At 39.1% G+C, this 26,888-nt stretch overlaps 1 protein-coding gene across 31 annotated transcripts in view; it reads left to right on the top strand.

The window, feature by feature from the left end:
- NRCAM (neuronal cell adhesion molecule) overlaps window positions 1-26,888 on the top strand; it is a 299,706-nt gene that overhangs the window by 134,753 nt on the left and 138,065 nt on the right. The gene's annotated exons all lie outside the window — the stretch shown is intronic.

Here is a 26,888-nt window from a genome sequence, read left to right as displayed (position 1 = left end):
CAGGTATCATTTTAATGATCTGTTTAAAACCGAAGCCCAAATTAGAGGTGTATTCCAATCGTAAAGGCTTGTCTCAAACATATGTTCTCTGTTCACTGATTTTATTTTATTTAGTGTGCTGATCTGGTTAGTGGGGTTTGAATAAAAAATTAGTATCTTTCACGTAGCTTGTTAAACACTTAAAAGATGGACTTGGGCAGGGCAATGACAGTCAGATTTAGTTCAAGTATTTTTACTCGTCAAATGAAAACAGTGTAAAGAAAAACAAATGCTAGTAGGTTTATATTTGCTGTAAGGGTGTACCAACAGAGCATGTTAACATGTAATTTAAATGTATTTTGTCATTCTGTGTATAGATACTTGTTCTTAGCTGTCTCATGGGCCATTTTTATATTACTTGAAAATAATTTTAGAGCCAAATCTTATTCTCACTTATCTGCTGTGTTTCTGGGGTTTTTTTGTTTGTTTTTTTAATTATTGTAATGCAGTACTTTTGTGCACAATGTGTGGTATAAGCTTTATCCATTTGCCTCTTTGATTAAAAAGAGGATTCTGTTTTCTTTCTCTCTGTACTAACTTGAGAGTTTCCCCCAAGTTTTCTGTCTTCATTCTCCTATATTCCAGAGAATCTAGTGGTCAAGAGGATGATAAAAGCAGGATTAGGGGCACTTTTTATTTTTGAATGCCATAATTGGATTTGTTATCTGTAGCTCATGAAATATCTTCAAAGACCACCTGTAAGATTATATTCAATGTCTCAGTTTTTTGAACCTCATGAAATGAAACATGGTGTGATTATACTAATGCAACAAAGTTTTGCATCCTTGAAAACACCCCTAAAAATATCCATTATCTGACTTTTTACAGCTGGACATAGAGCAAGTGTATCCAAGGACATTCTGCTATTTTCCTGGGGCAGTTTTCTCTTTATGTTCAGATTTTCCATTGATGATAGTAAAATAGCATAAAAATCACCATAAAATTAACTTACATTTGTATATAGTACGTTTCAGTTTGCATGCTCTTGTCTGATCCTCTTAACTATTTTCTGCAGAAAGGCAGGCCTCATTATTCCCGTTTTAAGGATGAGAAAAGTGAGATTCAGCAAGCTTCAGCAGTGCACCCCAACCTGGCCAGCTCGGAACCGCAGAGCTGAGTTCTGACGCAGCGTTCTGGCTAGTACTCCTTCCAGAACGCCGTTGTCTCTCTGTGTTGGATGTTTGCTTTAAAGATCAGACTATTTGAACTAAGCTCTTTAATAGGAAGGCTCTGGCAACAGCTGGTGTTAGGTAGATTAAAAATGAAATCGAAGCCATTGGTTGTAAAGTGGAACAATCAAGGGAGTGAGAGAAAAGGGAGAAAAGATACCAAAACAAACAACTGAGTAATGTTAAAAGAATTGTGGGGTAAGGGCAACGTGATTCATGAGGTTCATGCTTCCTTCCTTTTCTCTCCATCAAAACAAGTCTCTATCCCTTTAGTCAGTGCTTCTTTCTTTGCCTTGTCCCTGGCTTCTTTTGAGAAATTTGCCACGCTTCGTCACCACAGGCCACTGTTAATTACAACTAGGACTCAAGGGCACCTTTCCCAAACTTAGTATTACATTTTATTTCCAGAAAATAGACTACCATATCTATAAATCTTCCCATTATATTACAAATAGATTAGGTCTCTTGTTTACCTAAATTATGTTGAGAATAATATTTATTTCACGTTGCATTCACTTGACATGTCTGCCTTCTTTTCATTCTGAATTTTCTTACTCTTTAAATAACTATGCACTTATGGTTTAATTCTACTACTTTGTCAACACAGCTCTCTCTGACTTTCCTGACTGTTTTTTGGTTTTCATGGTTTGTTTCATTTTCCTCAGTATCTCATTATGGATACTAGATAGCCTTACCCTGAAATTCAAATGAAAACTGAAATGCCTTACAAGACTTGGCCCCATTGAAATAGTCGCTACCCTGCTGTTAGTACTAGGTTGGTGCAAAAGTAATTGTGGTTTTTGCAATTTTAACCTTTTACACCACAATTACTTTTCACCAACCTAATATAAACAAAGCTGTAAGAATGCATTCCTCTCTGCCTCCTTCTTCAGTGCTCAGTGTCCTGGTTATTGGGAAGTCCTTTACTTATATTTGCCTTTGGTACCCACATACCACTCAAGCTAGATCTGTTAATCCTGTTATGCATGGACCTCTGAGCACTCAAAAAGTAGAAGAGTTATTAGATGTATCTTTTTGTCATAGCTTTGCATGTCTCATCAAACACATTGTATATGTTTATGTGTCGATTTTTACACATATTATGTGGTTAACTTTTTAAATGAAGATATACAAAACAACTTGAAATGGCCCATAATTCATATCACCCAGACATCTCTGAGTGATAATAAAAAAAATTCTAGTGATCTAGAGATGTGAATAGTACATTCCGCTGTGAGATGATATGTAAATTTCTCCTCCTTGAGTCCTCCCTGAAGGTCAATGCTATTACCAGTCTCTGTGTATCCTTCCAGAAATACTTTCTATGCATGTGCTAGCCAAAATTGGTCCTTTCAGTGTAACATTTCAAGTTAAGATTATTTTCTGATCACTCTGTGGAATTCATTCATTCATTCAATAGATATTTATTGATGTTCTCTCTGTGTTAGGCCATGTTCTAGGCACTAGGAATACAGCATGAACAAAAGCAGACAAAATCTCTGTACTCATGAAACCTGTGTTCTAGTGCAGGAAGCAACAAACAAAATAATAAACTATGTAATATGTTACATGGTGATTAGTGCTAAGGAGAAAAACAAAGCAGGGACAAGAGATGGGGGTCGACTATAGGTTGCCATTTTGGACAGAACAACCACAGAAGATGTCACCGATGTGTCACGGAGTGAGGCCCTGAGGCAGATGCAGGAACAGGCAGTTACTTGGAAGAACTAGGGCCCAGGGTAGGACCCCAAGCTCAGGAAAAATAACTTTTTATTCTAAATGTCAAAAGGTGTGGTTTTTTTTTCTGGTAAGTCACCCAAAATAAAGAAAAGAGAGATAATTTCTTTAAAATAAGAATCCATTAATAAAGGTCATATATCACTTTATTTACAGAATGGAAATTCTCATTCTTATTCTGCAAAAACATGAACCCAGATAAAGAGTAAGGACCTCCACCGACCTAGAGAACACGCCATGGTGATCCAAGAACTCTCTGGTTCTACGTTCTTCCTTCACCATTGGTCCTGAAGTTGCTAAGAACCTTTCTTCTAGGTTGGTTGAAAAGACTAATGTGTTTTCCTCCTTTTCCCACAAGGGCCATTTCTAGAATCTTCTCTTTGGGTGGTAGTCATTGCCACTGCCCTCCTAGAGTACATGGACTTGTGCTTAAATGCAGCACCTCTTTTCTGTTTGGCCAAGGGAATGTCTGCTCTTATTTTGGCAAGCAGAACTCGGGGCTTAGTCTTGCCCAGTACGTGGTGTCTGATTATGGTGGCTGTGGCTAAAGATTTTTTTTAAAGTACTAAATTTTACACATACAGGAGTTTAAAAGGCAGTGAGCATTTCTTTGGTGTTATATGGACACAAGAGCATGTAAAAACAGGATGATAATTTGCTTCAAAAAATGTTTTCGTGCACTCCTAGTGGAACTTAATTAATTCAAAATGCAAGGGGATTTGTGGAGGTTACTGCAAATCGAAGCTGTTGGCCTCATGGCAGACATCTATACCCAGTGCAATCACTCCTCACCTCCCAGCCCTATTCAGAGGGAGACTTTCACTCTGCAGCCATCTCTACTGTAATGCAGCCTGCTGAAGAGTGGCAGGTGTCTTTACTGAGAACTTCGATAGAACCCTATCAAGTCATTTGTGCTTTTTGAGAGTAGTGTTAAAAGCAAGACAACAGACATAAAAAGGAGTCACTTATGCTAAGCCCCACGTCAGTCACGTCACCAAACTGAGACTTAATTACAATTTTTGCTCCTTAGAAACGGAATCTGAAACCAGCTAATCAGTACGAGTTGGGCAATCTACCTGATACACCCTTGCTCTCCCCTAAAGGAAAGTAACTTCGTAATAACCAACCCACTCTTTTGCCTAGTCTAGCTTCCTTGTTCCAGCTCCCAACTGCCTATAAAACCCTTTTCATTTTGTACAGCTCCTCAGAGCTCCTTTCTCTCTGTTAGATTGGATGCTGACTGATCCAAATAGATTTATCCTCAAATAAACTCTTAAAATTTTTTAATATGCCTCAGTTTATCTTTTAAGAGCAGTTTACTTGATGATTTGACTAAATCCAAATGTGGTATGTTTTGATCGTTTCTACGAGAGTCTGATGAGAGGGAAAGTAATATTATTGACAGGAAAGGGGTAGAAGGGAAGGCTTTAAAGAAAAAAATACTTTCTCATAGAGTGAAGTAATTCAACTAAGAAACCACAGCTAGATGAAGAAGAAGGATGTGATTAATAATTAAAGGCTGTGAAACTCTACCCATGTGCTGCCCTCACTGGATCAAGCCACTAATATCTGCTCTGAACTATTGCAGTAACGTTTTATGTGGTATTCCTGTCTCAGTTTTGTTCCCCTTCAGCCTGTTCGGCCTTTAAAATGGAAGTCAGATCATGTCTCTGCTGTGCTCAAACCCCTCACGGGCTTCCCATTTCACTGAGTGAAAGTGCGAGGCCTTGCAGCAATGCACCAGCCCTACGTCATCTGCTACCTCATTCCTTCTTGGGCTTCATCTCCTACTTTCCTCCCCTGCTCTCTCCCTTCAGCCACCTGACGTTCCTGCTGTTCTCAAACATGCAGACTCCGACCTCAGGGCTTTTTCATTTGCCTGGCACCCTCACCTTACCTGCAAGGCTGTCCCCAATGGCTGTCACACTCAAGTCTCTCAAATCTTTACTCAAATCACACCTTCTCAAGGAGGTTTTTTCCCCTGACACCATATTTTAAATTGTAGCCTTTCCACATCTTTGCACTTTGCACTTTATTTTTTCATTGTAACATTGTATTTATTTACTGATTTATTTTGCTTACTGTTTGTTTTCACCCACAATATAAGCTATGGGAGAGCAGGGATTTGTCTTTTTTATTCACTGCCGTCTCCAGCACCTAGGACAGTGCCTGGTACCTACGGGACACTCAATAACTATTTGTTAAATCAATGAACGAATTGTGGAAATTGAACTGGGGAAAGAGAACTTACTTTCTCTAAACGTAATGAAAGTCCGGAGATCACACAATAAAAAAACCTTAAAAATGAAAGAAGTTTAGTGCCTACACAGCCCATGACTACTGACAGGCGTGTTTCCTGGGTGTCCCACGTAGCTGATTCAGAAAGAAAGGCCTTGGATCCTCCAATGTCATGCTTTAATGCAAATGATGTTGGGAATAGCAATGAGAATAATGCCAAAAAGAAAAGTGGTGGAAATTACAGATGGTTGTTTTGCATCCAACGTAATGATTTTCAAAGCAAAGGAATTGAATAGGAAACAAATTAACAAAAACTATGTGTCTCTGAAAATGCAAACTTCATTTACATTCTGATCTGTGTGATTTTTCAAGCTCAGTGATCCAAGGTCAGAGGACACTTGTATTAGCATAGACCTTGCTTTGTTACTTCACCTCTGACTAAACCTCTGAATTCCTTTTATGATGGTGTCATTCTGATGACAATAAAACCAGGCTCTCATAACATCAGTAAGACTTATACAGCACTTAGACAATGCCTAAATGAATGTCCGCAGAGACCTGAAGACATAGGTCAGGATTATTAACCCTGTTTTGTATATAGACCGGAAGTCATTTGCCTAATGTCACCTGGTAAGCTATTGAGTTCATAATTTGATTGCTTTATTTAGAAATAATGGCTTATTTAGTACAGGTCATGTTGCATTAAAGATGACCTGTTTTTAAATGGACAGTTTCATATTTGCATTTAACTTTAGTTAATGAACTGAACTAACAGTATTCCAGATTTCTGTGAGACCACAGTTCCAAATTTTCAAGTTGGGAAACTGATTTAGAGAACAGAGATTTAAGACTCCCAAAGCCACTTTGGTATTGGCCAGGATTCGACCACTCTGCTCAGGTGCTGCGATGGAGAAATCTGTAATGGTAGGCTTAGGTGTGAGTGGGGTCCTCTGAGGGCATCATTTCAATCCTGTTTAAATTCTTTGCTTTTATATGTTTATGCTCATAAAACTCCCCTTGGTTCAAAAAATTAATATAACTAAAATGGAAAATCAGTGCTTGCATTGACAACTGAGAAATGGAGACAAAATCCTCTTTAGGAGGTTCCAAGTGCCAATCAATATTGTGGAAAACACAGGACAAACATCACTGAAGCTACATCAAACCGTGTTAAGAGCCCATTTTATTTTGTTTCTGTTGTGGTGCACTCCTTTTCCCATCCAGAGCAGTATAATGAGAAGACCTCAAATTCAGTTCAGTGAGCATGGCAGTTACTCAGGAAGCTGTGAGGAAAAATAACAGTGAGGGGACTGCTTGTGAGTTCATGTCTGTAGCAAGAAGAAACTAGAAAATTAGAACATCAAAAGAGAATTTTGAAGCAAAAATGACATGCCAACTTTGAATACTGGAAGTAAAAAAGAAAAGAAATGCCTAGTCTTTATCCAAATATTTGGAAGTTTTTCAGACCTCTTTCATTTCATCTTTATAATATTATTTCTTTATTGCCAGCAACAACAAAAAATGCACAGCCAAATTTTATTTGTGATTAAAAAGGCATTCATTCTCCTTTACTTTTCCTAAATCGGATTTACTGCACTTTTATCCCTTTTTGTACATCTCACTTATTATTTGTAACATCTGCTAGGAATATGAATGACAGTTTTGATACCAGAAGGTGATTTAATTGGGCCTTTAAAACTTTGCTTTAAAAATCAGAGGAATATTGCACATGAAATTTAAAAACGTTTTAGACCCATGTGTATTAAAATTGGTCACACCAAAGTGTAAATTGATAAAAAATAAAATTAACTAGTTTTTAAATTGAGTCAGATGGAACTTTAAAATTAAGATCTTTGTAAGACTAAATGTCAGAAAGTGATGGGACTAGAGGCCTCTGCAAATAAGCTATAGTTCCCAGGACCTATGCCATCAAGCGGCTTTGGTAGTTTATAATAAAATTTAGCTAAAGCATCCTTGGGGGCATTCTTCTGGCTATAAACATTGCCACCTTAAGGTAATTTAAGCACAACAACGAATTGACAGATCTGGATTGTATATATGACAATCTGGTGAAAAGGTGAATGGTGCAGATTATATGAGCCAAGTCTGTACAACTTGCCTGAACTTTGATATAGTCTGGAAAGTACTGTGCTGTTCAGAGGTCAGATGAGCTCACTACACAATTACAAGTTTGATAGTTCCTACCCCTATTTTTAGCCAGAATTCGAAATACATAAATGTCTGTCACCTACTTATTGAATTTTAAAATCTGCACAAATGAAAATAGTGAGCATATGACTCACCTGATTATATACAGAAGGTGAAGTTTTCTTTTTACCTTATGTTTCTGCTCTTAGTACACGGCCCTATGCTAGTCGGATTTTTTTCCCCCATTCAACAGTATATATTAGTATCAATGCCATATTTAAACGAAGAAAGGCTGTCTCTGTGTTGGATCCTTTGTTCAAGTTCTTAAATATTAATTAAATTAGTACAACATTTAGTTTAAGTGTCCTGTTGTCACCGTATATGTTAATTAATGAAAGATGCCAAGTAATCATATTTTATGATGTTTTAATACACTTAATTTTTTTGATCAAACAGTGTCAGTTTGTTTGTTTTGTCCTCTTGAAGTATCCACTTTAAACAGTATTAATCAAGTGTGGGCAATTTAATTTACCAGGCTTGCAAATTCAGCTCACTCACTTTTAATGAAATTCAGCTTCATTAGTAGATTATAAAATAGAAACTTAAGAGACCCTGTCTTTTGATCAACACTAGAGAATTAAAAATTGGAGTGATGTTTATAATTTTTTATTTGATCATGATAGTTCTTTGATATGTTAAAGACTATCTTTCATCTGAAAGCTTCAAAGTGTTTCACCTATTTTTATAACTATGAGTATATGGGAATTCACTTGTAATTATTGCCCTCATTTTCAGTTGGTCATTTTTAAATTGTTAGAGCAGCAGAATAAGTATTATTTCTGATCAAATTATCCCTCTCCCACCCCATCCTCCTTACAGTACGTCAATGGCTTCCCATTGCCCTTAGGTGAAGAGTGGAAACTCGACAGGGCTGTGAGTGGTCGGGCCGCCACCTCTACTCCATCTTCACTGGGGCTGCTCACCCTTCCCCTCTGCTCGGCCAAGGCCACATCTCCCTTTCCATCCCCGTCCTCAGATCTCACCATTTCTTTCAGAAAGACTGACCTCCTTGCCTAAGACAGTTCCCATCACCACACACTCCAGGAGCTCCACACATCTCTGCTTGGTGACTTTTCAGTTGATATTTTAGATTCATTTCTCTGATTATTTGGTCAATATCTGTCTCCTGCAGTCGACCATAAGCTTCATGGGGGCAAGGAAGGATCTGGTTTACTGATGTTTTCATTGTTGTTTTTCACCATTGTATTTCTGGTGCCCAGCATATTTTGGCAAGTGATAGACATTTGATAAGTACTTGTTGAGTGTATGAGGGAAAGAATAAATAAATGCTCTATGAGGACAGGCCTTTTTCTGTTCTGTTCACCACTGTAGATTCAGTGCTTAGAACAGTGCCTGGCCCATAGTAGTGGTTCATGAAATATTGGTTGAATAAATTAATTTTTCCTTACTTTTCAGGGACACAAAGTATTAATGGGATAGTGTAAGGTGTAAGTTGAATTTTTTTCCATGCAAATATCCCATTATATTCATTAACTTATAGAGTTAGAAGGAAATCTATAGCCATGTTCTTTTTTTTATCTTGGCAAATAGATAGGAGATAGATAGATGATAGATAGATGATAGATAGATATAATAAAAGTTACCATTCTAACCATTTCAAGTGTACAGTTTAGTGATATTAAGTACACTCACATTGTTGCATGACCATCACCACCATCCCTCTCCAGAACTTTTTCACCATCAGACTGAAACTATCCATTAAACAATAACTCCCCATATAGCTCTGTGGTTTTATGAAACCTTTTTTGTTTGCCTTAGCAGGTTTTCTTCCCAGCACTGTACATGAAGTTCAATATGTAAAATGTGTAAATGTGAACTGCTTTTGCTTCTTGAATAGTGTTGGGTGCCTCCCTTCTTCTGTTCCATTCAGTGTCTTAGTTGGTGGTAACATTATCTGGAGACTGTGTTCCAGGACAAGGATGCCCAGGGGAGACTGGGGAACCTGGGGTCCCCTGGGGCACATCTGCCCTCCATCCATGCGAGCTCATCTCCCCAATTCCAGCCCAGAGGCCATCTTTGTTTCCTCTTTCTCCTCATCACCCGTCACCACCTCCTCTACACACACACACACTGATATATATTCACAGTCACTCTCGAAAGACTGAGCTGCTTAAGGACTGGGATCATGTCTTACTTGTCTAGATTCCCAGAGCTCTGTAATGTTTGTTGACAGAGTGTGTTTTCTACCCTGTAGATGAGAAACTTTCCCAGTTTTACTTTCTTCTAGGAAAGAATTTGACAGCCTCACACGTGGCGTCTTTCACTGTTTCCCATCATTGTCCCAGAGATATTCTTCCCCAGGTCGCTACTGGTGTGGCCCATGGCCACTTGCACCAGAGTCCCCTGGGCTGCCTAGTAGAAAAGTGGGCTTCCAGGTCCTGCCTGTCTATACCCACTGAACCAAGTTCTCTGAGAAACTATTTTCAATCTTCCCCCATGTGCTAAGTACAGTTATTTTATATAGCACCATGTAAATCTTCTATATTTGTTGGGCTTATATTTAGTAAAGTCAAAAAATAGTTTCCCACTATCTGCTATATAAAATTCTTAGGACCTTCATATATTTACTGACAATTTAACAATTTAGCCTAATTTCACTTTTTCTTCCCTAGGAGAAGTAAACACTATTACTTTGTCTTTAATAGGACTTATTTAATATCCTTTCATTACTTTTGCTGTACTGCTCTGCATACACTAATATTTTTAAAGTAAATCAGTTCCTTTTAGATTAAGACACAGAAAAAGGTTTCTGTTATGTTTATGACATGTTGATTCAATTAGATTGGGCAGAGCTAGTTGGTGTAACGAGCCCCCAGACTATAGAAGCTTCACTGAATTACAGTTCCTTTCCTCCTCATGCAACAAGCTAGTGCTGGAGGGGCCTCTCCTCATACCCTTTGGGGACCTACGCTGTCAGAGGCCATGCCATGTGACTTCCAAAGTCACACTGGGCATCCATATCCAGCCATCCGGGGAAAGATAAGATGGGTGGAAAAGACACTTGCTTCTGAAACTATCTGGGCAAAGAAGTAACGCTCTCTTACACCTCCTGGTCTCACCCAGATAAAAGGGGAGCTGGAAATGTGGGCCCCAGGCAGTAGCCTCTGCCCACAACCACTGTACATGACAGAGAGGGGCATGGCCCTTTGGTAGACGGCCATACTGCACACTGGATTGCTCGGCTTCTATTGATAGTTCTAGTAATTTTGTCTATAAAACCATGAAATATGCCATGCACTATGTACCATAAAATGTTACAATAATGTATGTGATAAGATGATTGCCAGTGCAGTGAAAGGCAGGAAGATGGCATATATCCAACCTGCCATAGGTCAATGTAATTTGCTCATTATTGGATGTTTGCTCCAGTCTACGAGGTAGCAAATGATGATGTCACTGGAAACAGTCATAAGCTTCTGGATGTGGTCAGTCTTCAATCTGTTTAATTTGATTTATCAAGGAATCATTGGTTTCCTTTCTCTGAAAGGTAAAACATGGTGCATGTTGGTTCATCTGCCAGTTTCTCATTAGAATGGATCCCATCAACCTTGCTCCCATCCTGACATTACAGCAGTCATGGAGTTTGTCCCAAGTCCCAACAAATTGACTGGTCTTGCAAGGCTGAATTTGATGCTAAAATGGGGGTTGGCCTGTGGGCCCTGTGTCCCTGGAACACCGGCCAGCCGGGTGGTGGTGGAGGTGAGCCCCTCTGGGCACCATCTGGTTGAGGTATTAGTCGGAGAACCTGCTTTATTTCAGACCATACTGTCTGCTTTTTGGAATACATTATGTTTTCATAGCCTGCTGAAATGGGGAGAACTGGGTTTCAAGATGACTTTGGCTTTTTGCCATAGCAAGCTGAATTAGGCTACTGGATGACAGGCATACACCCCAGAGAAACCAAAGATAAATGCCAATTTTAATAAGGTTGTTTGTTTATCCTTTTCTCTCCAGTTAATAAGTCTGAATGGACACCAAATTCAGTCCAAGGATCGTGTCAAAGACAGGAAGTTAAGAAAAAAGAAGTGTTTGGGGGTTAGTCCATGATTTTAATACTACTGAACTTTGTTAAGAACAAAGATTAAAAATAAGTTTGTAAATTGCTATCATTTTCTGGTAATAAAAGCACAAAACAATTTTGCATGCTACATAAATACATAATAGTGCAGGTGTATAAATATATTGTTGCATGTAAGGTTTTCAAAATTGATCTTCTAAAAAGTATTTCTCAGCTATGCTTACTTTTTAAGAGTTGTAAATAGGAAACAATTGTCACAGTTGAAAATAGAATTGGCTTGAGGGGTCAGATGCTTGATATTTTAATGTAATCTGCCCTTTGGTATGTCATCAATAAGACCAGTTTTTACAAATCGACCTCACAGGAACCAAAGAGTGAGCATTTTTAATGTCCTCACAGTTGTGACAGAGAGTACAAACCAAATGAGATTTAGAGCGTTTTGCTTGATGATAATTTTTACCTAATAGTATTTTCAATAACAGATTTTTAGTTATATTAAATGTTACAGATTCTCATTTTAAAAATCCTGCAAAAAATTCATACCAATTAATAGTTCAATTTACTTTAAAAATATTGGGAGATTTGTGTTTTTTCCCCTGAGTGGCTAAGGCAAGTATTCATTTTCTTGAATTATTGAATTTTTTTATGTTATACTTACGTAACATTGAATTACTCTTATTGTAATTGGTTTATTGTATGTACTGTGGCCTTTGGGTTTCTTACATTTTTCGCCTAGATGTTATTCATCTTTTCTGAAGGCTACTTTTAAATTATATCAGACCTTTTCTTGACCTTTGGACTTAGGACTGGTTTTATTTAATAGGATAAGTTGATTGTATTTTGGTTAAGAAAAAAATTAAACTGTCACTTTGTTATTGGAAAAGTCGTCCTTAGCAATGATGTGTTACCCTATTCTGTTGACCTAAATGTGTTTCAGAGTGATGAAAGCCCATTGACACAGTTGTCAAAGCAAGAGTAATGAACGTAACAAAAATTCATTCCCTGCAAATGTTTGGCATATTGCTGACATGGTAATATAATTAACACATAGTCTTTTGGTGGTCTTTGCAAAGGCTTGCGGGTTTAAATCATCACAGGGAGGTTAAAAATGAGGCACTGCCCTATCAATAATACATATATGCAAAGATGAAATCATTTTCTCATGTGATGTCTATGGGAAACCATATCTGTGCAAAACTACACGTGTTCTTTTCAGAACAATTGGTCCTGAGTTGAATTATACTAAAAACTATTCAAACTAATAAAAAAAACACCACAGTGACTCTTCTTTAAAATTTATGTTCAAAAACATCATCTTCCACACCAGTAGTATTTTCATAACTGCCTCTTTTGTGAAGCGTTATTAATAAAAAATGCACTTGGTACAGGGGCATAGGGCATAGAAATGATAGTGCAATTAGGTGTCACTGAAAGCTACAACCCGCAGTCCCCGGGGAGGTGCTGGTGTTAACCAGCTCAGCCTGCAGGGACTTCCTTCTGACTGCCGCTGAGTTCTCCCTGTTTGCATCTTTCCTACAGGCTTTGAGCCTGTGGACCACCCTCCTCCCTTCCTGATCCTCTTATTTCTTGGCTTCCTCAATTCCTTCCTCTCAGTCTGACCAGTCTTGCTGACAACATCCTCTGCTGCTGCCCTCCCCTTAAATCTCAGTAGCACCCCACTCCCAGTTTATTCTGTCCTCTCTCAAAAGCCAAGGGGTGAAGTAGAAGCAGCACAAGTTTTGGGTTCGGACAGAAGTGGTATTGTATCCTGATGTACCCCTTGGTAGTTTTGTGACGAGGTCATTCACTCAGCCTCTCCATGCTTCAGTTTCTGCCACTGTGTCGAAACAATAATGATACTTACAGAATTGGTGCACCACCTGCAATATACACACAGGGTCTGGGACATAGTAGTGGCCCATTAAATGTTAGCTCTCTTGTCTCTTCCAGGTAAAAATACAGTAAAATCAATTTCATTGGCATGTGCCTTTGACTGATTCACTCCCCTGTATTTAGCTGCAGGCTCCGGTCGGTCGTCTGTGACACAGAGTTTCTGCAATAGCTCCACAGCAACATGGCACTTTCTTCAGACACAATGAGGGGTGCCAAACAGTTAGGGTGAAGATTCCCCCAAAGGACTTGGTTCAGCAAACTAAAACACTCTCTACATTTTTGTTGATTTTACCATACACCGAATTTTGTTTTAAAAGAGGCTTAAGAAGGAAGAAGACTCTGGGTGGTGAACATACAATGTGATTTAAAATAAATAAATAAATAAATAAATAAATAAATAAATAAATAAATAAATAAATAAATAAATTTTTTTTAAAAAGGAAGAAGCACGCTACCCTTTTGAGTTGCGTATGCACCTTATTGTGATATTTTGGAGATGAAGAATTATGGTATGTTTTGGCCAGGGGACCCAAGAATGCGTACGTTCTGCTCCGCCTACGAAGTCCCCAAAGGAGATACTTGTACTGGGAACATTGACAAAACAAGAGAACGAAAAACATATTAGTAGCTGAGGTTTTGTTCTTGAGTCCCAATGCAGAGTTCTATTACAATAGGCTGGAAGAGGTAACAGTCTCCTGTCGCCTAAACAAGGTTGCTTGAATGACCTGAAAGCAAAGTACTCCGTTAGACAGGGTCTGATTCCCTTAAGCACAAACCAGAGTCAGACATTAACACTGCAATGTGAAGAGACAGACTGATCCAAGGCCACAGCCAGCAACAGGAAAAAGGACATAGAGGGAGTTTTCCTGACTGTCGGTTATGGTGCTGGGCTAAGTCACATGCCTCATGTCCCAGGCAGGCCCAGAAGCAGGCTGAGCTGCTGGAGGAAAGAACGGTGGGAAGAAGGAAAGGTGGTTAAGTGGAGGGGAGAGAAATGAGACCATAGCCACATGTTGACCTAATCAATTTCTATCTGTAAAGGTGAACTCACATATTAGGACAACAGAAAAATCATAAAACGATTCCAATGATAAAATAAAAAGATGTGCAATAATATCAGATATCATGGCCAAATCAGTGTTCTGACCCCTAAAACAGCATTTCATCTCTATTCTAATTCATCCTGAGGAGGAGTCAAAGGTGTGCTCCTTTGTTGGGGGTGGGGCATAGGGAGGAGGCAGGTGTTACCCCTAGAAACCAAGAATCTTGTGTGTTGGTTACTGAAACATGCTCTCAACAGTCTCCCTTTCCGATCTCTACCCACTCTCACCCACACTACTGACAAGTGTTCTTTCCTCTTGCCTAAAACCTTCAATACGTCTGCACTGTTCTCAAGTTCAAGTCCAGACCCATAAATTGGTTGGTGCTCAAGACCCTTTGCACTCTGGTTCCAAGTGACCTCACCAGTCTCCCCTTTTGCCATGCTCCCCGCCCCCCTTCATCACTGTGCCTGTAGCTTCATTGCCTTTCTAGTGGGGACACATCACACACTTTGTCATTGCCATTCCTTTTCTCCTGCCCTTCCCTCTGCTCAGAATGCCCTTCCTACCGACCTTTAAGGTTTAATTCAAGTGTTATTCCCTGTAGAAAGCTTTCCTTGGTGCCCCCGTCTTCTATGTTCTCATAATGCTTTATCAATACTGTATCTTACGGTGGTTGGTGGTAGTTCTGCTTTTCCCATTAGCATGTGGATTGAGATCCCTCATGGTAGGAAACATGTCTTATTTACATTTTATTTGTTTTTCCTTATTTATACTTATTCAGTGTATTGACAGATACATATTAAGTGTTCAATATGTTTGTTGAATTATTGTAGACACAGTTTCAGATTCTTGTGCACTCTTTCTTATACACCTCTAGAAAGTTGGTTTTAAAAGTGAGAACTAAATGACGAGGAAAGAAACCCTTGTCTAAAACCTTATTCTAAAAACCTTACTATAAAATAGATTTTAATTCCAAGAAAGAGTCATTAACCTTCACAGCATTAACATTTTGTTCTGATAAAATATCATTGTATCAAATCCAATGAAAATCTCGATTAAGAATGGTTTTACATGTAATTAAGATCAAGCTTTTTGCAGTTTAATACAGAAGATTCTTTATAACACATGCATAAACTAAAACATCTGAACTGATTCCACATCTTTGTATTTTATTAATGGAATCATTTGAGATTCATAGTTGTCTTAATATTTTAGTGTCGCCAGGAGTTCCTGAATTGACACTTGTTTCTCTTCTCTGAAGGGGTTTTCAGAGGTTGACAGTATGATTTCTGTTTCCAAAAGTCCAAAGTCCAAAAAGCCACAAATCCTCCTTTAAAAAATCAATGGATGTCACTGAATTGGTTGTTTTAAAAAATGAGACCTAATGTGCTCAGCTGTGATTGTTCTACTCCCCGTCCGTGCTGTCCTTTCCTGGCTAATTCTCAGCTGGAATATTTATAAAGGAAACATTTAGGCTGAGGAAAGAAGAGTTGGAGACCAGGCTCTGGAGCTGTCCATAGCTGAACCTTTGTTACAGCCCAGGTGGGTCTTCTCCGCTCTTGGATGCTCCCGTCATCTCTTTGTGACCCTCATTGAATACTTGGGGCCTTTCAAACATAGTTGAAAGAATTCCTACTCTACTAAACAAAAAACTTAAATAATAATAATAAGCAGCCTACAGCCCTACAGCAAGGAAGTATTTTAGCCACACTGCGTACATGCATTACAAAAACCCTCTATCGCTCTGAACTGCAAAGAGGAAACAGACAGGGGATCCATTAAGGGGGTGGCCAAAAAAGTTTTAGTCACCTCTCTGCTGTCACTTTTGATTGAAACCAGCAGAGATGTTTTGGCAACTTTATTCATAATTTGTCTTTCCTTACAAGGCTCCCTCTGTAATTGTGTTTCCCATTAGGGAGTCAGTTGGAGTTAGTGTATTGACAATCTGCTGTGAGTGATGACAAATGTCGGGTTAACATTTCCCCCCACTCTTCAACTCACAGAGGAATGCTAAAAAGGCTTTTGGTTTAAAGAATTAGAAGGAAGAACAACTTATTCAGAAAAGAAGACACTCAAAGGCAAGGTTTATCTTCTTAAAAGAAGGGAATTATACCATGAAATGATATGATTATGTAATATTATTGCCATATTTAACACTTTTCAGTCCAGAGAGTGTGATCAAAGACAGGGAGGAGGACTATAGATGCAAAAACATTAATCATACTGCTTGTCAAAGAGGATGGATCAAATACCTAGTGAAGAAAAACAGCCCTTCATGTCCTCCTTGTAATAAGATTTTTCTTTTAATAAATCATGAATCATAAAGTTCAGAAAATAGACAGCAGAATGAAACCCTTGCTAGTAAACAATGTTTTCTGAAGGAATTAAAGATTTAAAATTATAAAGAATCATTTACAAGAAAAGAGTTTTCTTTTTGATTCAATCATTTATCAAAAATCTGCAATGAAGTCCAAATAACACAAAAATCTATTTGGAACATTTAAATATTACTGTGAAATGTGCTTTCTGCTTTGTAAATCCCTCCGCCAACCCTTGTTTCCCACCCCACTGGCCACCCATTCCCATTTGATGTCATTTAGAATCGTCGACTCTAGAACAGACTTTGCCAGGCCTATGATGCCTTCTGAACAGCCATCTATTATAGTATTGAACTTCATGAAAAATATCTTACTTGGAGATCGGGAACACAGTTCAGAGAACATATCTCAACCAATAATGGCCTTCTTAAGGAATTTATAAGAGCACGATTGTTCAGACATTTAGTCCTTTACTTCATAGGTTGAATTTCACAAATAAACTTTCATGGACTTTAGTTAAGAAAAGAAGATTGTGTACAACATTTTGAGGAAGTAAAATATTCTAAGCATGTTGTCCCTTGTCCTTGAGAATTCTTAAATTGGTTCATTCAGATGCTGTTTTGTATTTAAGAGGAAATGATTCATGCCTTAGTTGAATTTGCTTCCATTGTGTTGTATTGAAACTGATTTTATATGACTTAACTAGTTCTTATGGTTTTCAAAAATACCACCAGAAATCCCCAAATCAGTAGGCTGGAAACTAAGAATGCTGCTTTGTACATCAAATAACACACATTTTACCCTGCTTGAAGAGTTCTTGAAAAGTGAAAATTAGTAAAGACTAGCAAAATTGCTGAGTTAGGTATTTATGACTAATACCAAAAGAACCTTAATTTGTATAAATGTCTCTTGTAATAGAAAGCTTTTTTAGTTAAAGTAAAATGACATATTTTATAATGTTTTGATATACCTATACACACTTCCTACAACAAGTGTTCATATTTCATAAAATGAAGAACACCTGCAAGGTAGAGCAATGTAATGTAAGATCCATCTGTTCTGACAGGGACATGAAAGTCTGTAGATACCAAATCACGGTTGTTAGGATGTAGGAATTAGTAGTAACCATGTTAAGTGGCCTACAGTAAAGCACTACTATCAGCAGTAAGCTATAGCAAGTTCTTCTGTAGATAATATATATGGTGTCACACCTAGGAGAGGTAGAAAGATAGCGAGACCAGGAGTTGTAAATGTAATTTCTAGTGAAAGGAGAAAATCTGTGAAAACAAGGCCAGCAAAGGGACCACCAGGAGTGCATGCTACCCTTTGAAGTTGGCAGCAGTGGGGCTCTATAAAGGGTACTTTCCCACTTTTCAGGGTGCTCTTGGGTAGTATTTAAGGGAGTTTTCCTGGCTGTTTCTATTGTTTTCTCTTTTGTTCATTGCATGAGAGTTATTTGATTTAAAATCTCTTATCTTCTAGAGCAGCAAGTAAAAAGGTTTAATTCTACCTTTCTCAGTACATTCTTCTCATTGATCTTTTTGGCTAGTTGTCTGTTAAATTACTGAAGTAAACTTTTAATTATCAAGCACTATTGGAGACAGTAAAATATCTCATTTTATTTTGTGAATGGTTTAATCTGGTTGAAACTAAATACTGAGTGTCTTCCCCATTTCTTTCCCTGGCCTCACAAAACTCCCTGAATCTTCTCGCAATTCTGAAGCACGCTTGTGTTCAGAATGTCTCCAGGCTATTCAAGAATTTCGCCTCTGACATTAGAATAAGAAAGTTTTATGTCTAACTATTACATTGTTTTATACACCTGAAACTAAAATAAATAAATAAATAAATAAATAAATAAATAAATAAATAAATAAATAAATAAATAAATAAATAAAAGGAGAAAGTTTTATTGTAGCTACTTAAAGATTTCAGCAGTCTTTCCCATGTTCACTACTGTGTTATGGTCTCCTGAAATGGGAGCCGCCAGAACTGTGGTTTGTGAACCCTCACTCTCACGCCCACATCCTTCTCTCTGGAAAGTGCTATCTCTACCAATTTCCAGTTGCATATAAAAACTGTGTTCATATTCATCGTTAATGCTAATGTATAAATTCTTTCCAAGGAAAGTCTGCCTTCTACCTGACTTGAAAATCTTGAGCTAAAATTCAGCAATGGTGGAATTTCAATAAACTACCAGAGTGAGAGAGGGGTCACCCCCAAAATCACTCTGTATAACTGGTTTCCTGCTCTGGCTGCATGTGTGTAAGTTTGGTCCTGATTGTATCTATGATGAGTTTGAAGAAGAATCATGGTCATGCTGCACCTTAAAGCATGTTCCCTTTTGGCAAGTTGTATAAAAGAAAACTCTGACATGTTATTTAATGATTGTTTTTGGTTGATGATTTGAAAGTTGTTCTTTGCCTTGTACTCAGAGTACTAACTTTAAAAAATTATGCATACATCTTAGGAGAATGGTAATTACAGTTGACTTTTGAACAACACCAGGGTTAGGGGCACTAACCCCTTGCATAGTAAAAAATCTATGTATAACTTTTAATTCCCCCAAAGCTTAGGTTGTCCCTTGGTATCCGCATGGGATTGGTTCCAGGACACCCCACAGATACCCAAATCCATGAATGCTCAAGTCCCCCATATAAAATGGCATAGATCAATGCATACAGTCAGTCCTTCCAATCCATGGACTCCCAACTGCTGATTGAAACAATACAGGCTTTGAGTTCTGGTTAAGATGGTAGAGTCAGTAAATACTGTGGTTGCCTCCCTATCATGACCACATCAAAATTACAATTAAACTACAGAACAACCATCATTGAGAGTCACCTGAAATCTAGAAGAACAGAAGTCCTATAACTAAAAACATACAGAAGAAGCCATGTTGAGACTAGTAGGAAGGGTGGACATGCAGAACAACCAGGCTGTCCCACGGCCATGTGTGGCTGTGGAGGTCCACCCTGAGGAGTGAGGGGTTCCAGTCCCACACCAAGCTCCCCAGCCCAGGGTTCCAGTGCCAGGAAGTGAAGTCCCCACGGTTTCTGTCTGTGAAAACCAGCAGAGATTGTGGCTGAGTGAGGTGGAGGGCTGCTGGAGTCCCAAGTGTTCCTCTAGAAGGGCCCATGAACAGACCTACTTGCTGATAAAATTACTCTGAGCTCCAGTTCTGGGGTAGCAGCTCCAAGGCACCAGGGACACATGGGGAGGAACTGAATTGCCTCGCTTCAGAGTAAGGGCAGGAGGGGCAGCTTTCTCCCAGACAGAAGTGCTGGCAGAAGCCATAGTTCCTTTGTTGAGCCCTCCCCACACCCAGCATGCAGATGCGGGGAGGGGGCGGCACCGTATCTGAGTCTCCATCAACCTGGCTAACACCATTTGTCCCCACTGGTGGTTCCCTGAGACCCTGCCCCACCCAACTTGCAGACCCACCCAAGCTGCTTCCAGTGTCCTTTCCACACAAACGACCTGTCTTGGCTCATGCTGTGGGCTTTCCTAAAATCTCTCAAAGGTTCACAAATCCTAGTCAAGCAGCATCTGGCCTCGGTGTGCCCTGTGCCGCTTGCTCAGCAGCTCCAAGCGTGGCACTTGTGGCAGTCTGCTTCAGATTGCTGGGTAGCCTCTCCTAGGCACCTCCAAGTCCAACAGAAGTGACAACAATCTCCAGATCACTTTGGTAACTCATACCAAGTGGCCACAAGTATGGCACAGGCAGTGGCTGACCTTGGCCTGTAACAGAGCCCCTCCAAGAGGTCCCAGAATCAACACACCTGGTGGCCAGCTTCACACCACACCAGAGTATCACCCAATCACTTCCACAAAAGACACAACCAAAGGGCAGGCTGGGTAGGCACCAGAGCCCTGTTAAAGTGAATCCTGCTCCACAGGGTCAGACCCTGTACGATAGCTCCTCCACTATAATTATGGCCAGTCCTCACAGCCAATAAGATGGAGGGCCAGTTCCTCCCACTTACTTCCAGACAGCAACCAAGCCTCAAGTACAGTAGGAGGGCACACACAACCCTCACAAAGGACCTTGAGCACCCAGCTCAGGTGACCAGGGAAACTGCACCACTAGGCCCCACAGGACACCTACTACATACGACCAATCTACCAAGACTGGGAGACTCAGCAGTTCTACCTAATATATAGAAACAAATACAGGGAGGCAGCCAAAATGGAGAGACAAAGAAACATGTCCCAAATGAAAGAACAGAACAAAGCTCCAGAAAAAGAACTAAACAAAATGCAGGCAAGTAATGGAACCAGATGCAGAGTTATAAGGATGCTCAGTGATCTCAGGGAGAACGTCAACAAAGAGATAGGATACATAAAAATGGAGATAGACAACACGAAAAAGAACCAGTCAGAAATGACTAATACAATAAGTGAAATGAAGAATACATTAGAGAGAATCAATAGTAGATTAGATGAAACAGAGTATTGTATTGAATCACTGATTTGGAAGAGAAAGTTGCAGCAAACTCCCAATGAAAATAGCAAAAAGAAAAAAGAATCCAAAAATGAGGATAGTTTAAGGGACCTCTGGGACAACATGAAGCATAACAACATTCATATCATAGGGGTACCTAAAGGAGAAGAGAGATAGCAAGGCATTGAAAACCTATTTGAAGAAATAGTGACTGAAAACTTCCCACACCTGTTGAAGAAACTTGACATACAAGCCCAGGAAGCACATAATTCCAAATAAGATGAGCCCAAACAGGCCAACACCAAGACACATCATAATTAAAATGCCAAAGATTAAAGACAAAGAGAGAATCTTAAAAGCAGCAAGAGAAAAGCAGTTAATTACCTGCAAGTGAGTTCCCATAAGACTGTCAGCTGATTTCTTGACAGAAACTTTGCAGGCCAGAGGTGATTGGCAGGAAATATTCAACGTGATGAAAAACGGGGACGTCCTGCCAAGATTATTCTACCCAACAGGGCTATCATTTAAAATTGATGGAGAGATAAAGAGGTTCCCAGTCAAGAAAAAGCTAAAGGAGTCATCACCACCAAACCAGTAATAAACGAAATGTTAGAGGGACTTTTTTAAAAAAGATAAAAAATATGAATAATAAAATGGCAATAACTACATATATATCAACAATTACTTTAAATGAAAATGGATTAAATGCTCTAATCAAAAGACATAGGGTGACTGAATGGATAAGAAAACAAGACCGTTACATATGCTGCATGCAAGAGACTCACTTCAGATTGAAAGACCCACCCAGACTGAAAGTAATGGGATGGAAAAAGAGATTTCATGAAAATTGAAATGAAAAAGAAAAAAAAAAATCTGGATTAGCAAAACTTATACCAGACAAAATAGACTTTAAAACAAAGGCTATACAAGAGACACAGAAGGATTCAGTAATCCTCCCTCTGGGTATTTATCCAAAGAAACCCAAAACACTTCTTAATGCTGTTCCATTGCAGTATTATTTACAATGGACAAAATATGGAGGTAACCTGGATGTTCATCAGTGGATGAATGGATAAAGAAGAGGTGATGCATATATACAATGGAATATTACTCAGCCATAAAAAATGAATTTTTGCATCTGCAACAATATGGATGTCACCTAGAGGGTATTGTGCTGAGACAAGTCAGTCAGACAGAAAAAAACAAATGTCATATAATTTCACTTATATGTGGAATGTAAAGAACAAGATAAGTGAATAATCAAAACAGAAACCAGCTCATAGATACAGAGAGCATTTTGATGGTTGTGGATGTGGGGGTGAAGGTATGTGTGAAGGGGGGAAGGGATTAAGAGGTATAAATTGGTAGTCACAAAATAGTCATGGGGATGTAGGGTATAGCCTGGGGAATATAGTCAGTAGTATTGAAATAACTGTCAGATGGTATCAGATGGGTACTGGATTTATCAGGGTGATCCCTTTGTAAATTATATAAATATCTAATTAATATGTTGTACACCTGAAGCTAATATAATATGGTATGTCAGCTGTAATTGAAAAATAAAATAAATTAAAGAAGAAACAGTACTGGCATTTTTAAAAAAAATCCGTGTATTAGTGGACCCACACAGTTTAAACCCATGTTGTTCAAGTGTCAACTGTATATTTTGAATAAATAATAGCAAAACTGATAACTGTAACAAGACTACCTTATAATTAAATTGTTTTATAAATTTGAATCAATATTTTATTACAAAGCCCAAACGAGACTACTGTTTTTCATACTATTTAACAGTACAAAGATCTATCAAAATTTTGTCCTGCAGCATCATTTTAAAGCTGAGAAGTTTCATCTCATGTTATGTGACACCAGACAAATATAGGAGACCCATATCATGCACAAAAGGAATACTCACCTCACAAAATTAGAGATCAAAAGCTCATGAATAAAAACAGTTACCCCAGGAAGCCTAGAACTCACAAAAACCAAGACAGATCTCAATCGAAGCAAAGAATATTCACCTCCTTAATGTTTTACAATTGATGAAGTATTTAGTCATCTAGAAAACCAAAACAATCTTTTCTTATACTTATTAACTTACTCCCTCTCCACCCTGACATATGATGAGGGTAATCACATCTCTTGAAACAGTCACTCCCTTGGAGAATCCCTCTGCTGTGATTGTGACAAAATTCTTCATGAAATGACTGCTCCCCACCAATGTGCAGCAAGTGTTCCCGGAAGCTGAATGAGAGAGATGAACGTTCTGTTCTTCCATCCAGGTGCACTGCCCATCTTTCCATTTCTATGTGGAGTCCGGATAACAGCCTGTGACCTGAGGTCATATGGAAGCATATTAAATCTCACATGTAGCGATTCTGTAGAGAGGTGGAGTTACAATACACTTCCTGATATTTAGCTCTGAGTTACGGCACCCATGATTATGATGCCTTTATTAATAAGTCTTTTCTTCCCCTTGCATCCTGTCCTCGTAATTCTTACGGAACACCACTTTTTTCTTCTGGAAATACACCCTATCGCCCTCCCACAACTCTGCACTGCTCAGTTTGGAAGCTGTCAATGAAGGCTCAGAAAGAGTGGTTGAAAGTAACTGAACGGGCATGTTCTTTTGGGGGACAGGGGGAGGTGGGTAATTTTGCAAGAGTGAGAGAGTGATGAGAAAGGTGGCATCATGTCTCTGTGGCAGCAACAATTAGTGCTAGCAGTCAGCAGAGTAACACTGCAACTTGGGTGCGTTCCTCCCCTCTTCCCACTGTGGTCTAGTGGGGACAAATATCTGCTTTGAAAATAGAAGGAGAGACTTGCCTGTGTCACCCCTTGTCCAGTAGAGGAAATGTACAGTGACTTAGCATTTATACTCCAAGGGCTAATGCAGTGAGCTTTGCAAATAACTCCTTGTAGATACTTACTAGATCAGATTTGTTTTCCTTTACTGCACTTTTGCCTTGTAGTTTTTAAATGTTTTCTAGAGTCAGCAGAATTAGAGCTAGTGATGAGATAAGGCTAGGTCAGTGGGTCATGGACTTTAATTTGGCGGCCACTGACATGACTAGAACTGTGTCCCCAGAGAGGAGAGCCACTGCCCTGTGACGCTTGTTCCCAGCAAGTACAACCTCTATTGAAATAACCCTGCCCTGCAACAAAGCCTGTTCAAAATTATAATTAAATGGTGTCCCTTATTCATTCAGAATTATTTTTCTAGTTAGCCTTCTTGTGACCAAAGTCCATATTTATTGAGTTTTGTGCACTGTAAGCTACTGAGTGAGATGTTCTGTGTTGCTGATACTGGAGAGCCTTAAATGTTCAGGTCCACATAACTCTGCACACGCAAAGGTACATGTGCACCCAGGTTCTGTGAGTGCGTAATCAGATCCCTTCCTTCCAGCATCTGGACATTTCATCCCTGGCTGCCTTTGGAAGGAGTTGAATCCTGACAGGACGGTTATCTAGGGAACTACCCAGGAGGAAAATGAAGCCCAGTGTGGAGCAGGAGGCCCGCCCCAGGCCCCTGCTGGTAATGCAGTGTGTTACTGTCACATCTGACTGCATACACAAATAGATGCTTAGGCTTTTTTTTTTTTTTCCGCTTTGTTTTGTTTTGTTTTATTTTTGCCTTTCACAACAGCATTCGTTTTGGAAGGTAAAGAAAAAAACCTCTGGGAAGGATTCAAGTTTTCATATCTGCAGAAGGCATTTCTACAGCTTTTGTCAGACTTAGCTGGTCTATAAAGCGTCTTTGTTTCTGGCTGACTGTTGCAGAAAGCAAGTCCATAAACGAATGCGAATGCAGGAGAGAATGATTTCTATTGAAAGCGTCGAGTAGGATATGGTGCATGGGGCCAGTCCTGAGAGGGCTTTGTTTCTTGCAGTGTGGTGGAAATTCACATTCATATTGCTGCTTGGTGTTCGTTAGCATGCATGGTTAAACAATGGGGCACGCCAGCCGGCAGTGTTGATTAATGCATTCCTCAAACGTGTTGATTAATGTGTTCTGCGATGCCTCCTTACGCTGCCACTGCACCTGAGGTGTGCGGGACGGCCTCCTCACCGGCTGCTGCGTCGCTCACGTGGGCCCATTTGCACATGGGTCGTCTGTGTGTATGTTTCACACCAGTGCCTGTGTAAGTACAACCACAGATCTGGGAGGTTTTTTACAGAAGTATTCTCCTCTCACAAAAGTGTTCTACCTATAATGTAGCAGGGATTCTATACGCTGTGAAGTTCATAGAAGTTCATAGCTTGGGGCCATCTGTCCTATGGATGATCCTGCCCTGACATGAATTTTTGTTCTTCTCAAAGTTTTTATAAAGAAAAAAAGCTGGGAATACTTATTTAGCGCAATTTCCCCTGGAATGATACAGAAAGAGGAATGCAAATGAACTGTCCTTTAGCGGCTCGGTGAATTTGGCATCTCAGTTGGAAACCCACCCCACCCAGAGGCAGGGAGTCCCATCTGTCCAGCCAGGGCAATTCCATTTCCAGTCAGCTTCATTCAGGACTGTGAGTTTTCTTGCTGTATTATGAATTCCTATTAAACCACTTTTTTTTTTCATATCTTGTTTCCCAAAAGGCTCATCTTGATGGCGTTCTGCCTGGCTAATGGTTTGAAAAAGATGAGTATTTGAAAGTTTTTGCTTAATATCCTTACTTGATATTTGAGACATAAGAATTCTGCTACTTTATAAACTTTCTGACCCTAGAATTCTCTGCAAGATGACAAAAATGATGAGAAAGCCATGTTCTAAAATGTTGAGAGAAGGTCCAAGCATAGAAGAAATGATTCAGTAGTGCTGGAGTGATGGTGTTGGCCCCCCAGCCCCACCCCAACTCCATGGCTTCAGGCTCCAGCTATAACACTTTAACAGAGGAAGCCATCAGTGCTGGTCAGAAAAACTTTTAACACTGGGGAAAGCAGAGTAAACAAGTTCATCCTGAACAAAAGGGAATTTTGATACGTTAGAGTATCATGCAACTATTATATAAAGAAGTGCTGAAGTCACAATATTTGTCCCATTTAATTATTGGATGAAATTAATGGCAAACGATGGCATTCTGATATTTTCAAGAATAAGACTTGAGTGAGATTCTTTTTTCCATTTAGACTTCACAGTGATAAGACCATTCAGAGGTCTACGTTGGAGATTCATAATCTACATGGCTTTTGTTATTTGATTAATGATATCTAACCCCAAATTTATTGTCACTTTAAAATGTTTAGTTATGTCTGTCTGACAAGGAATATTTGTGGAAAGTGAAAAAGTGAAATATTGAATTAATTCCTTGGCATTTGTATATATGAATTTCTCTTTTGGTACTCGAGGTACACAGATCATGTGTTTAAATCATTATAATACATATTTGATGTGGAAGACATGTATGGGAAAACTAATACTATTTGATTTTCAAAGAATAATTATATGATGCATTTAAAAGATAAATGCACCAAAATAACTGTCGAAGAGGGAGTTCACATTTGTGATTAGACATGCATTTCTTGGTTTGCTTGAATTCTGCGAGAACCGAAGGGGTAAACAAAGAGAAGCAGCGAACATGATTAATCCGTTTTCTGCAAAGCTTTTCATACTGTACTGAATAAAAGCCTTGCTGACAGAAGCTGTTAGCCTGGTGAAGGGAAGCCCATAGGAACAGGTTATAAAAGGAGAGAATGGAAGGCAGAGAACAGTACACATGGGGAAGGAGTACAGGAAAATGGTTTCTGAAGTTTCTATTTATTTTTTT

Source organism: Rhinolophus sinicus, chromosome 4 (assembly GCF_057876585.1).
Source record: "Rhinolophus sinicus isolate RSI-liver-muscle chromosome 4, RSI-T2T, whole genome shotgun sequence".
NCBI lineage: Eukaryota > Metazoa > Chordata > Mammalia > Chiroptera > Rhinolophidae > Rhinolophus > Rhinolophus sinicus.
This window is presented reverse-complemented; position numbering and strand designations above follow the sequence as displayed.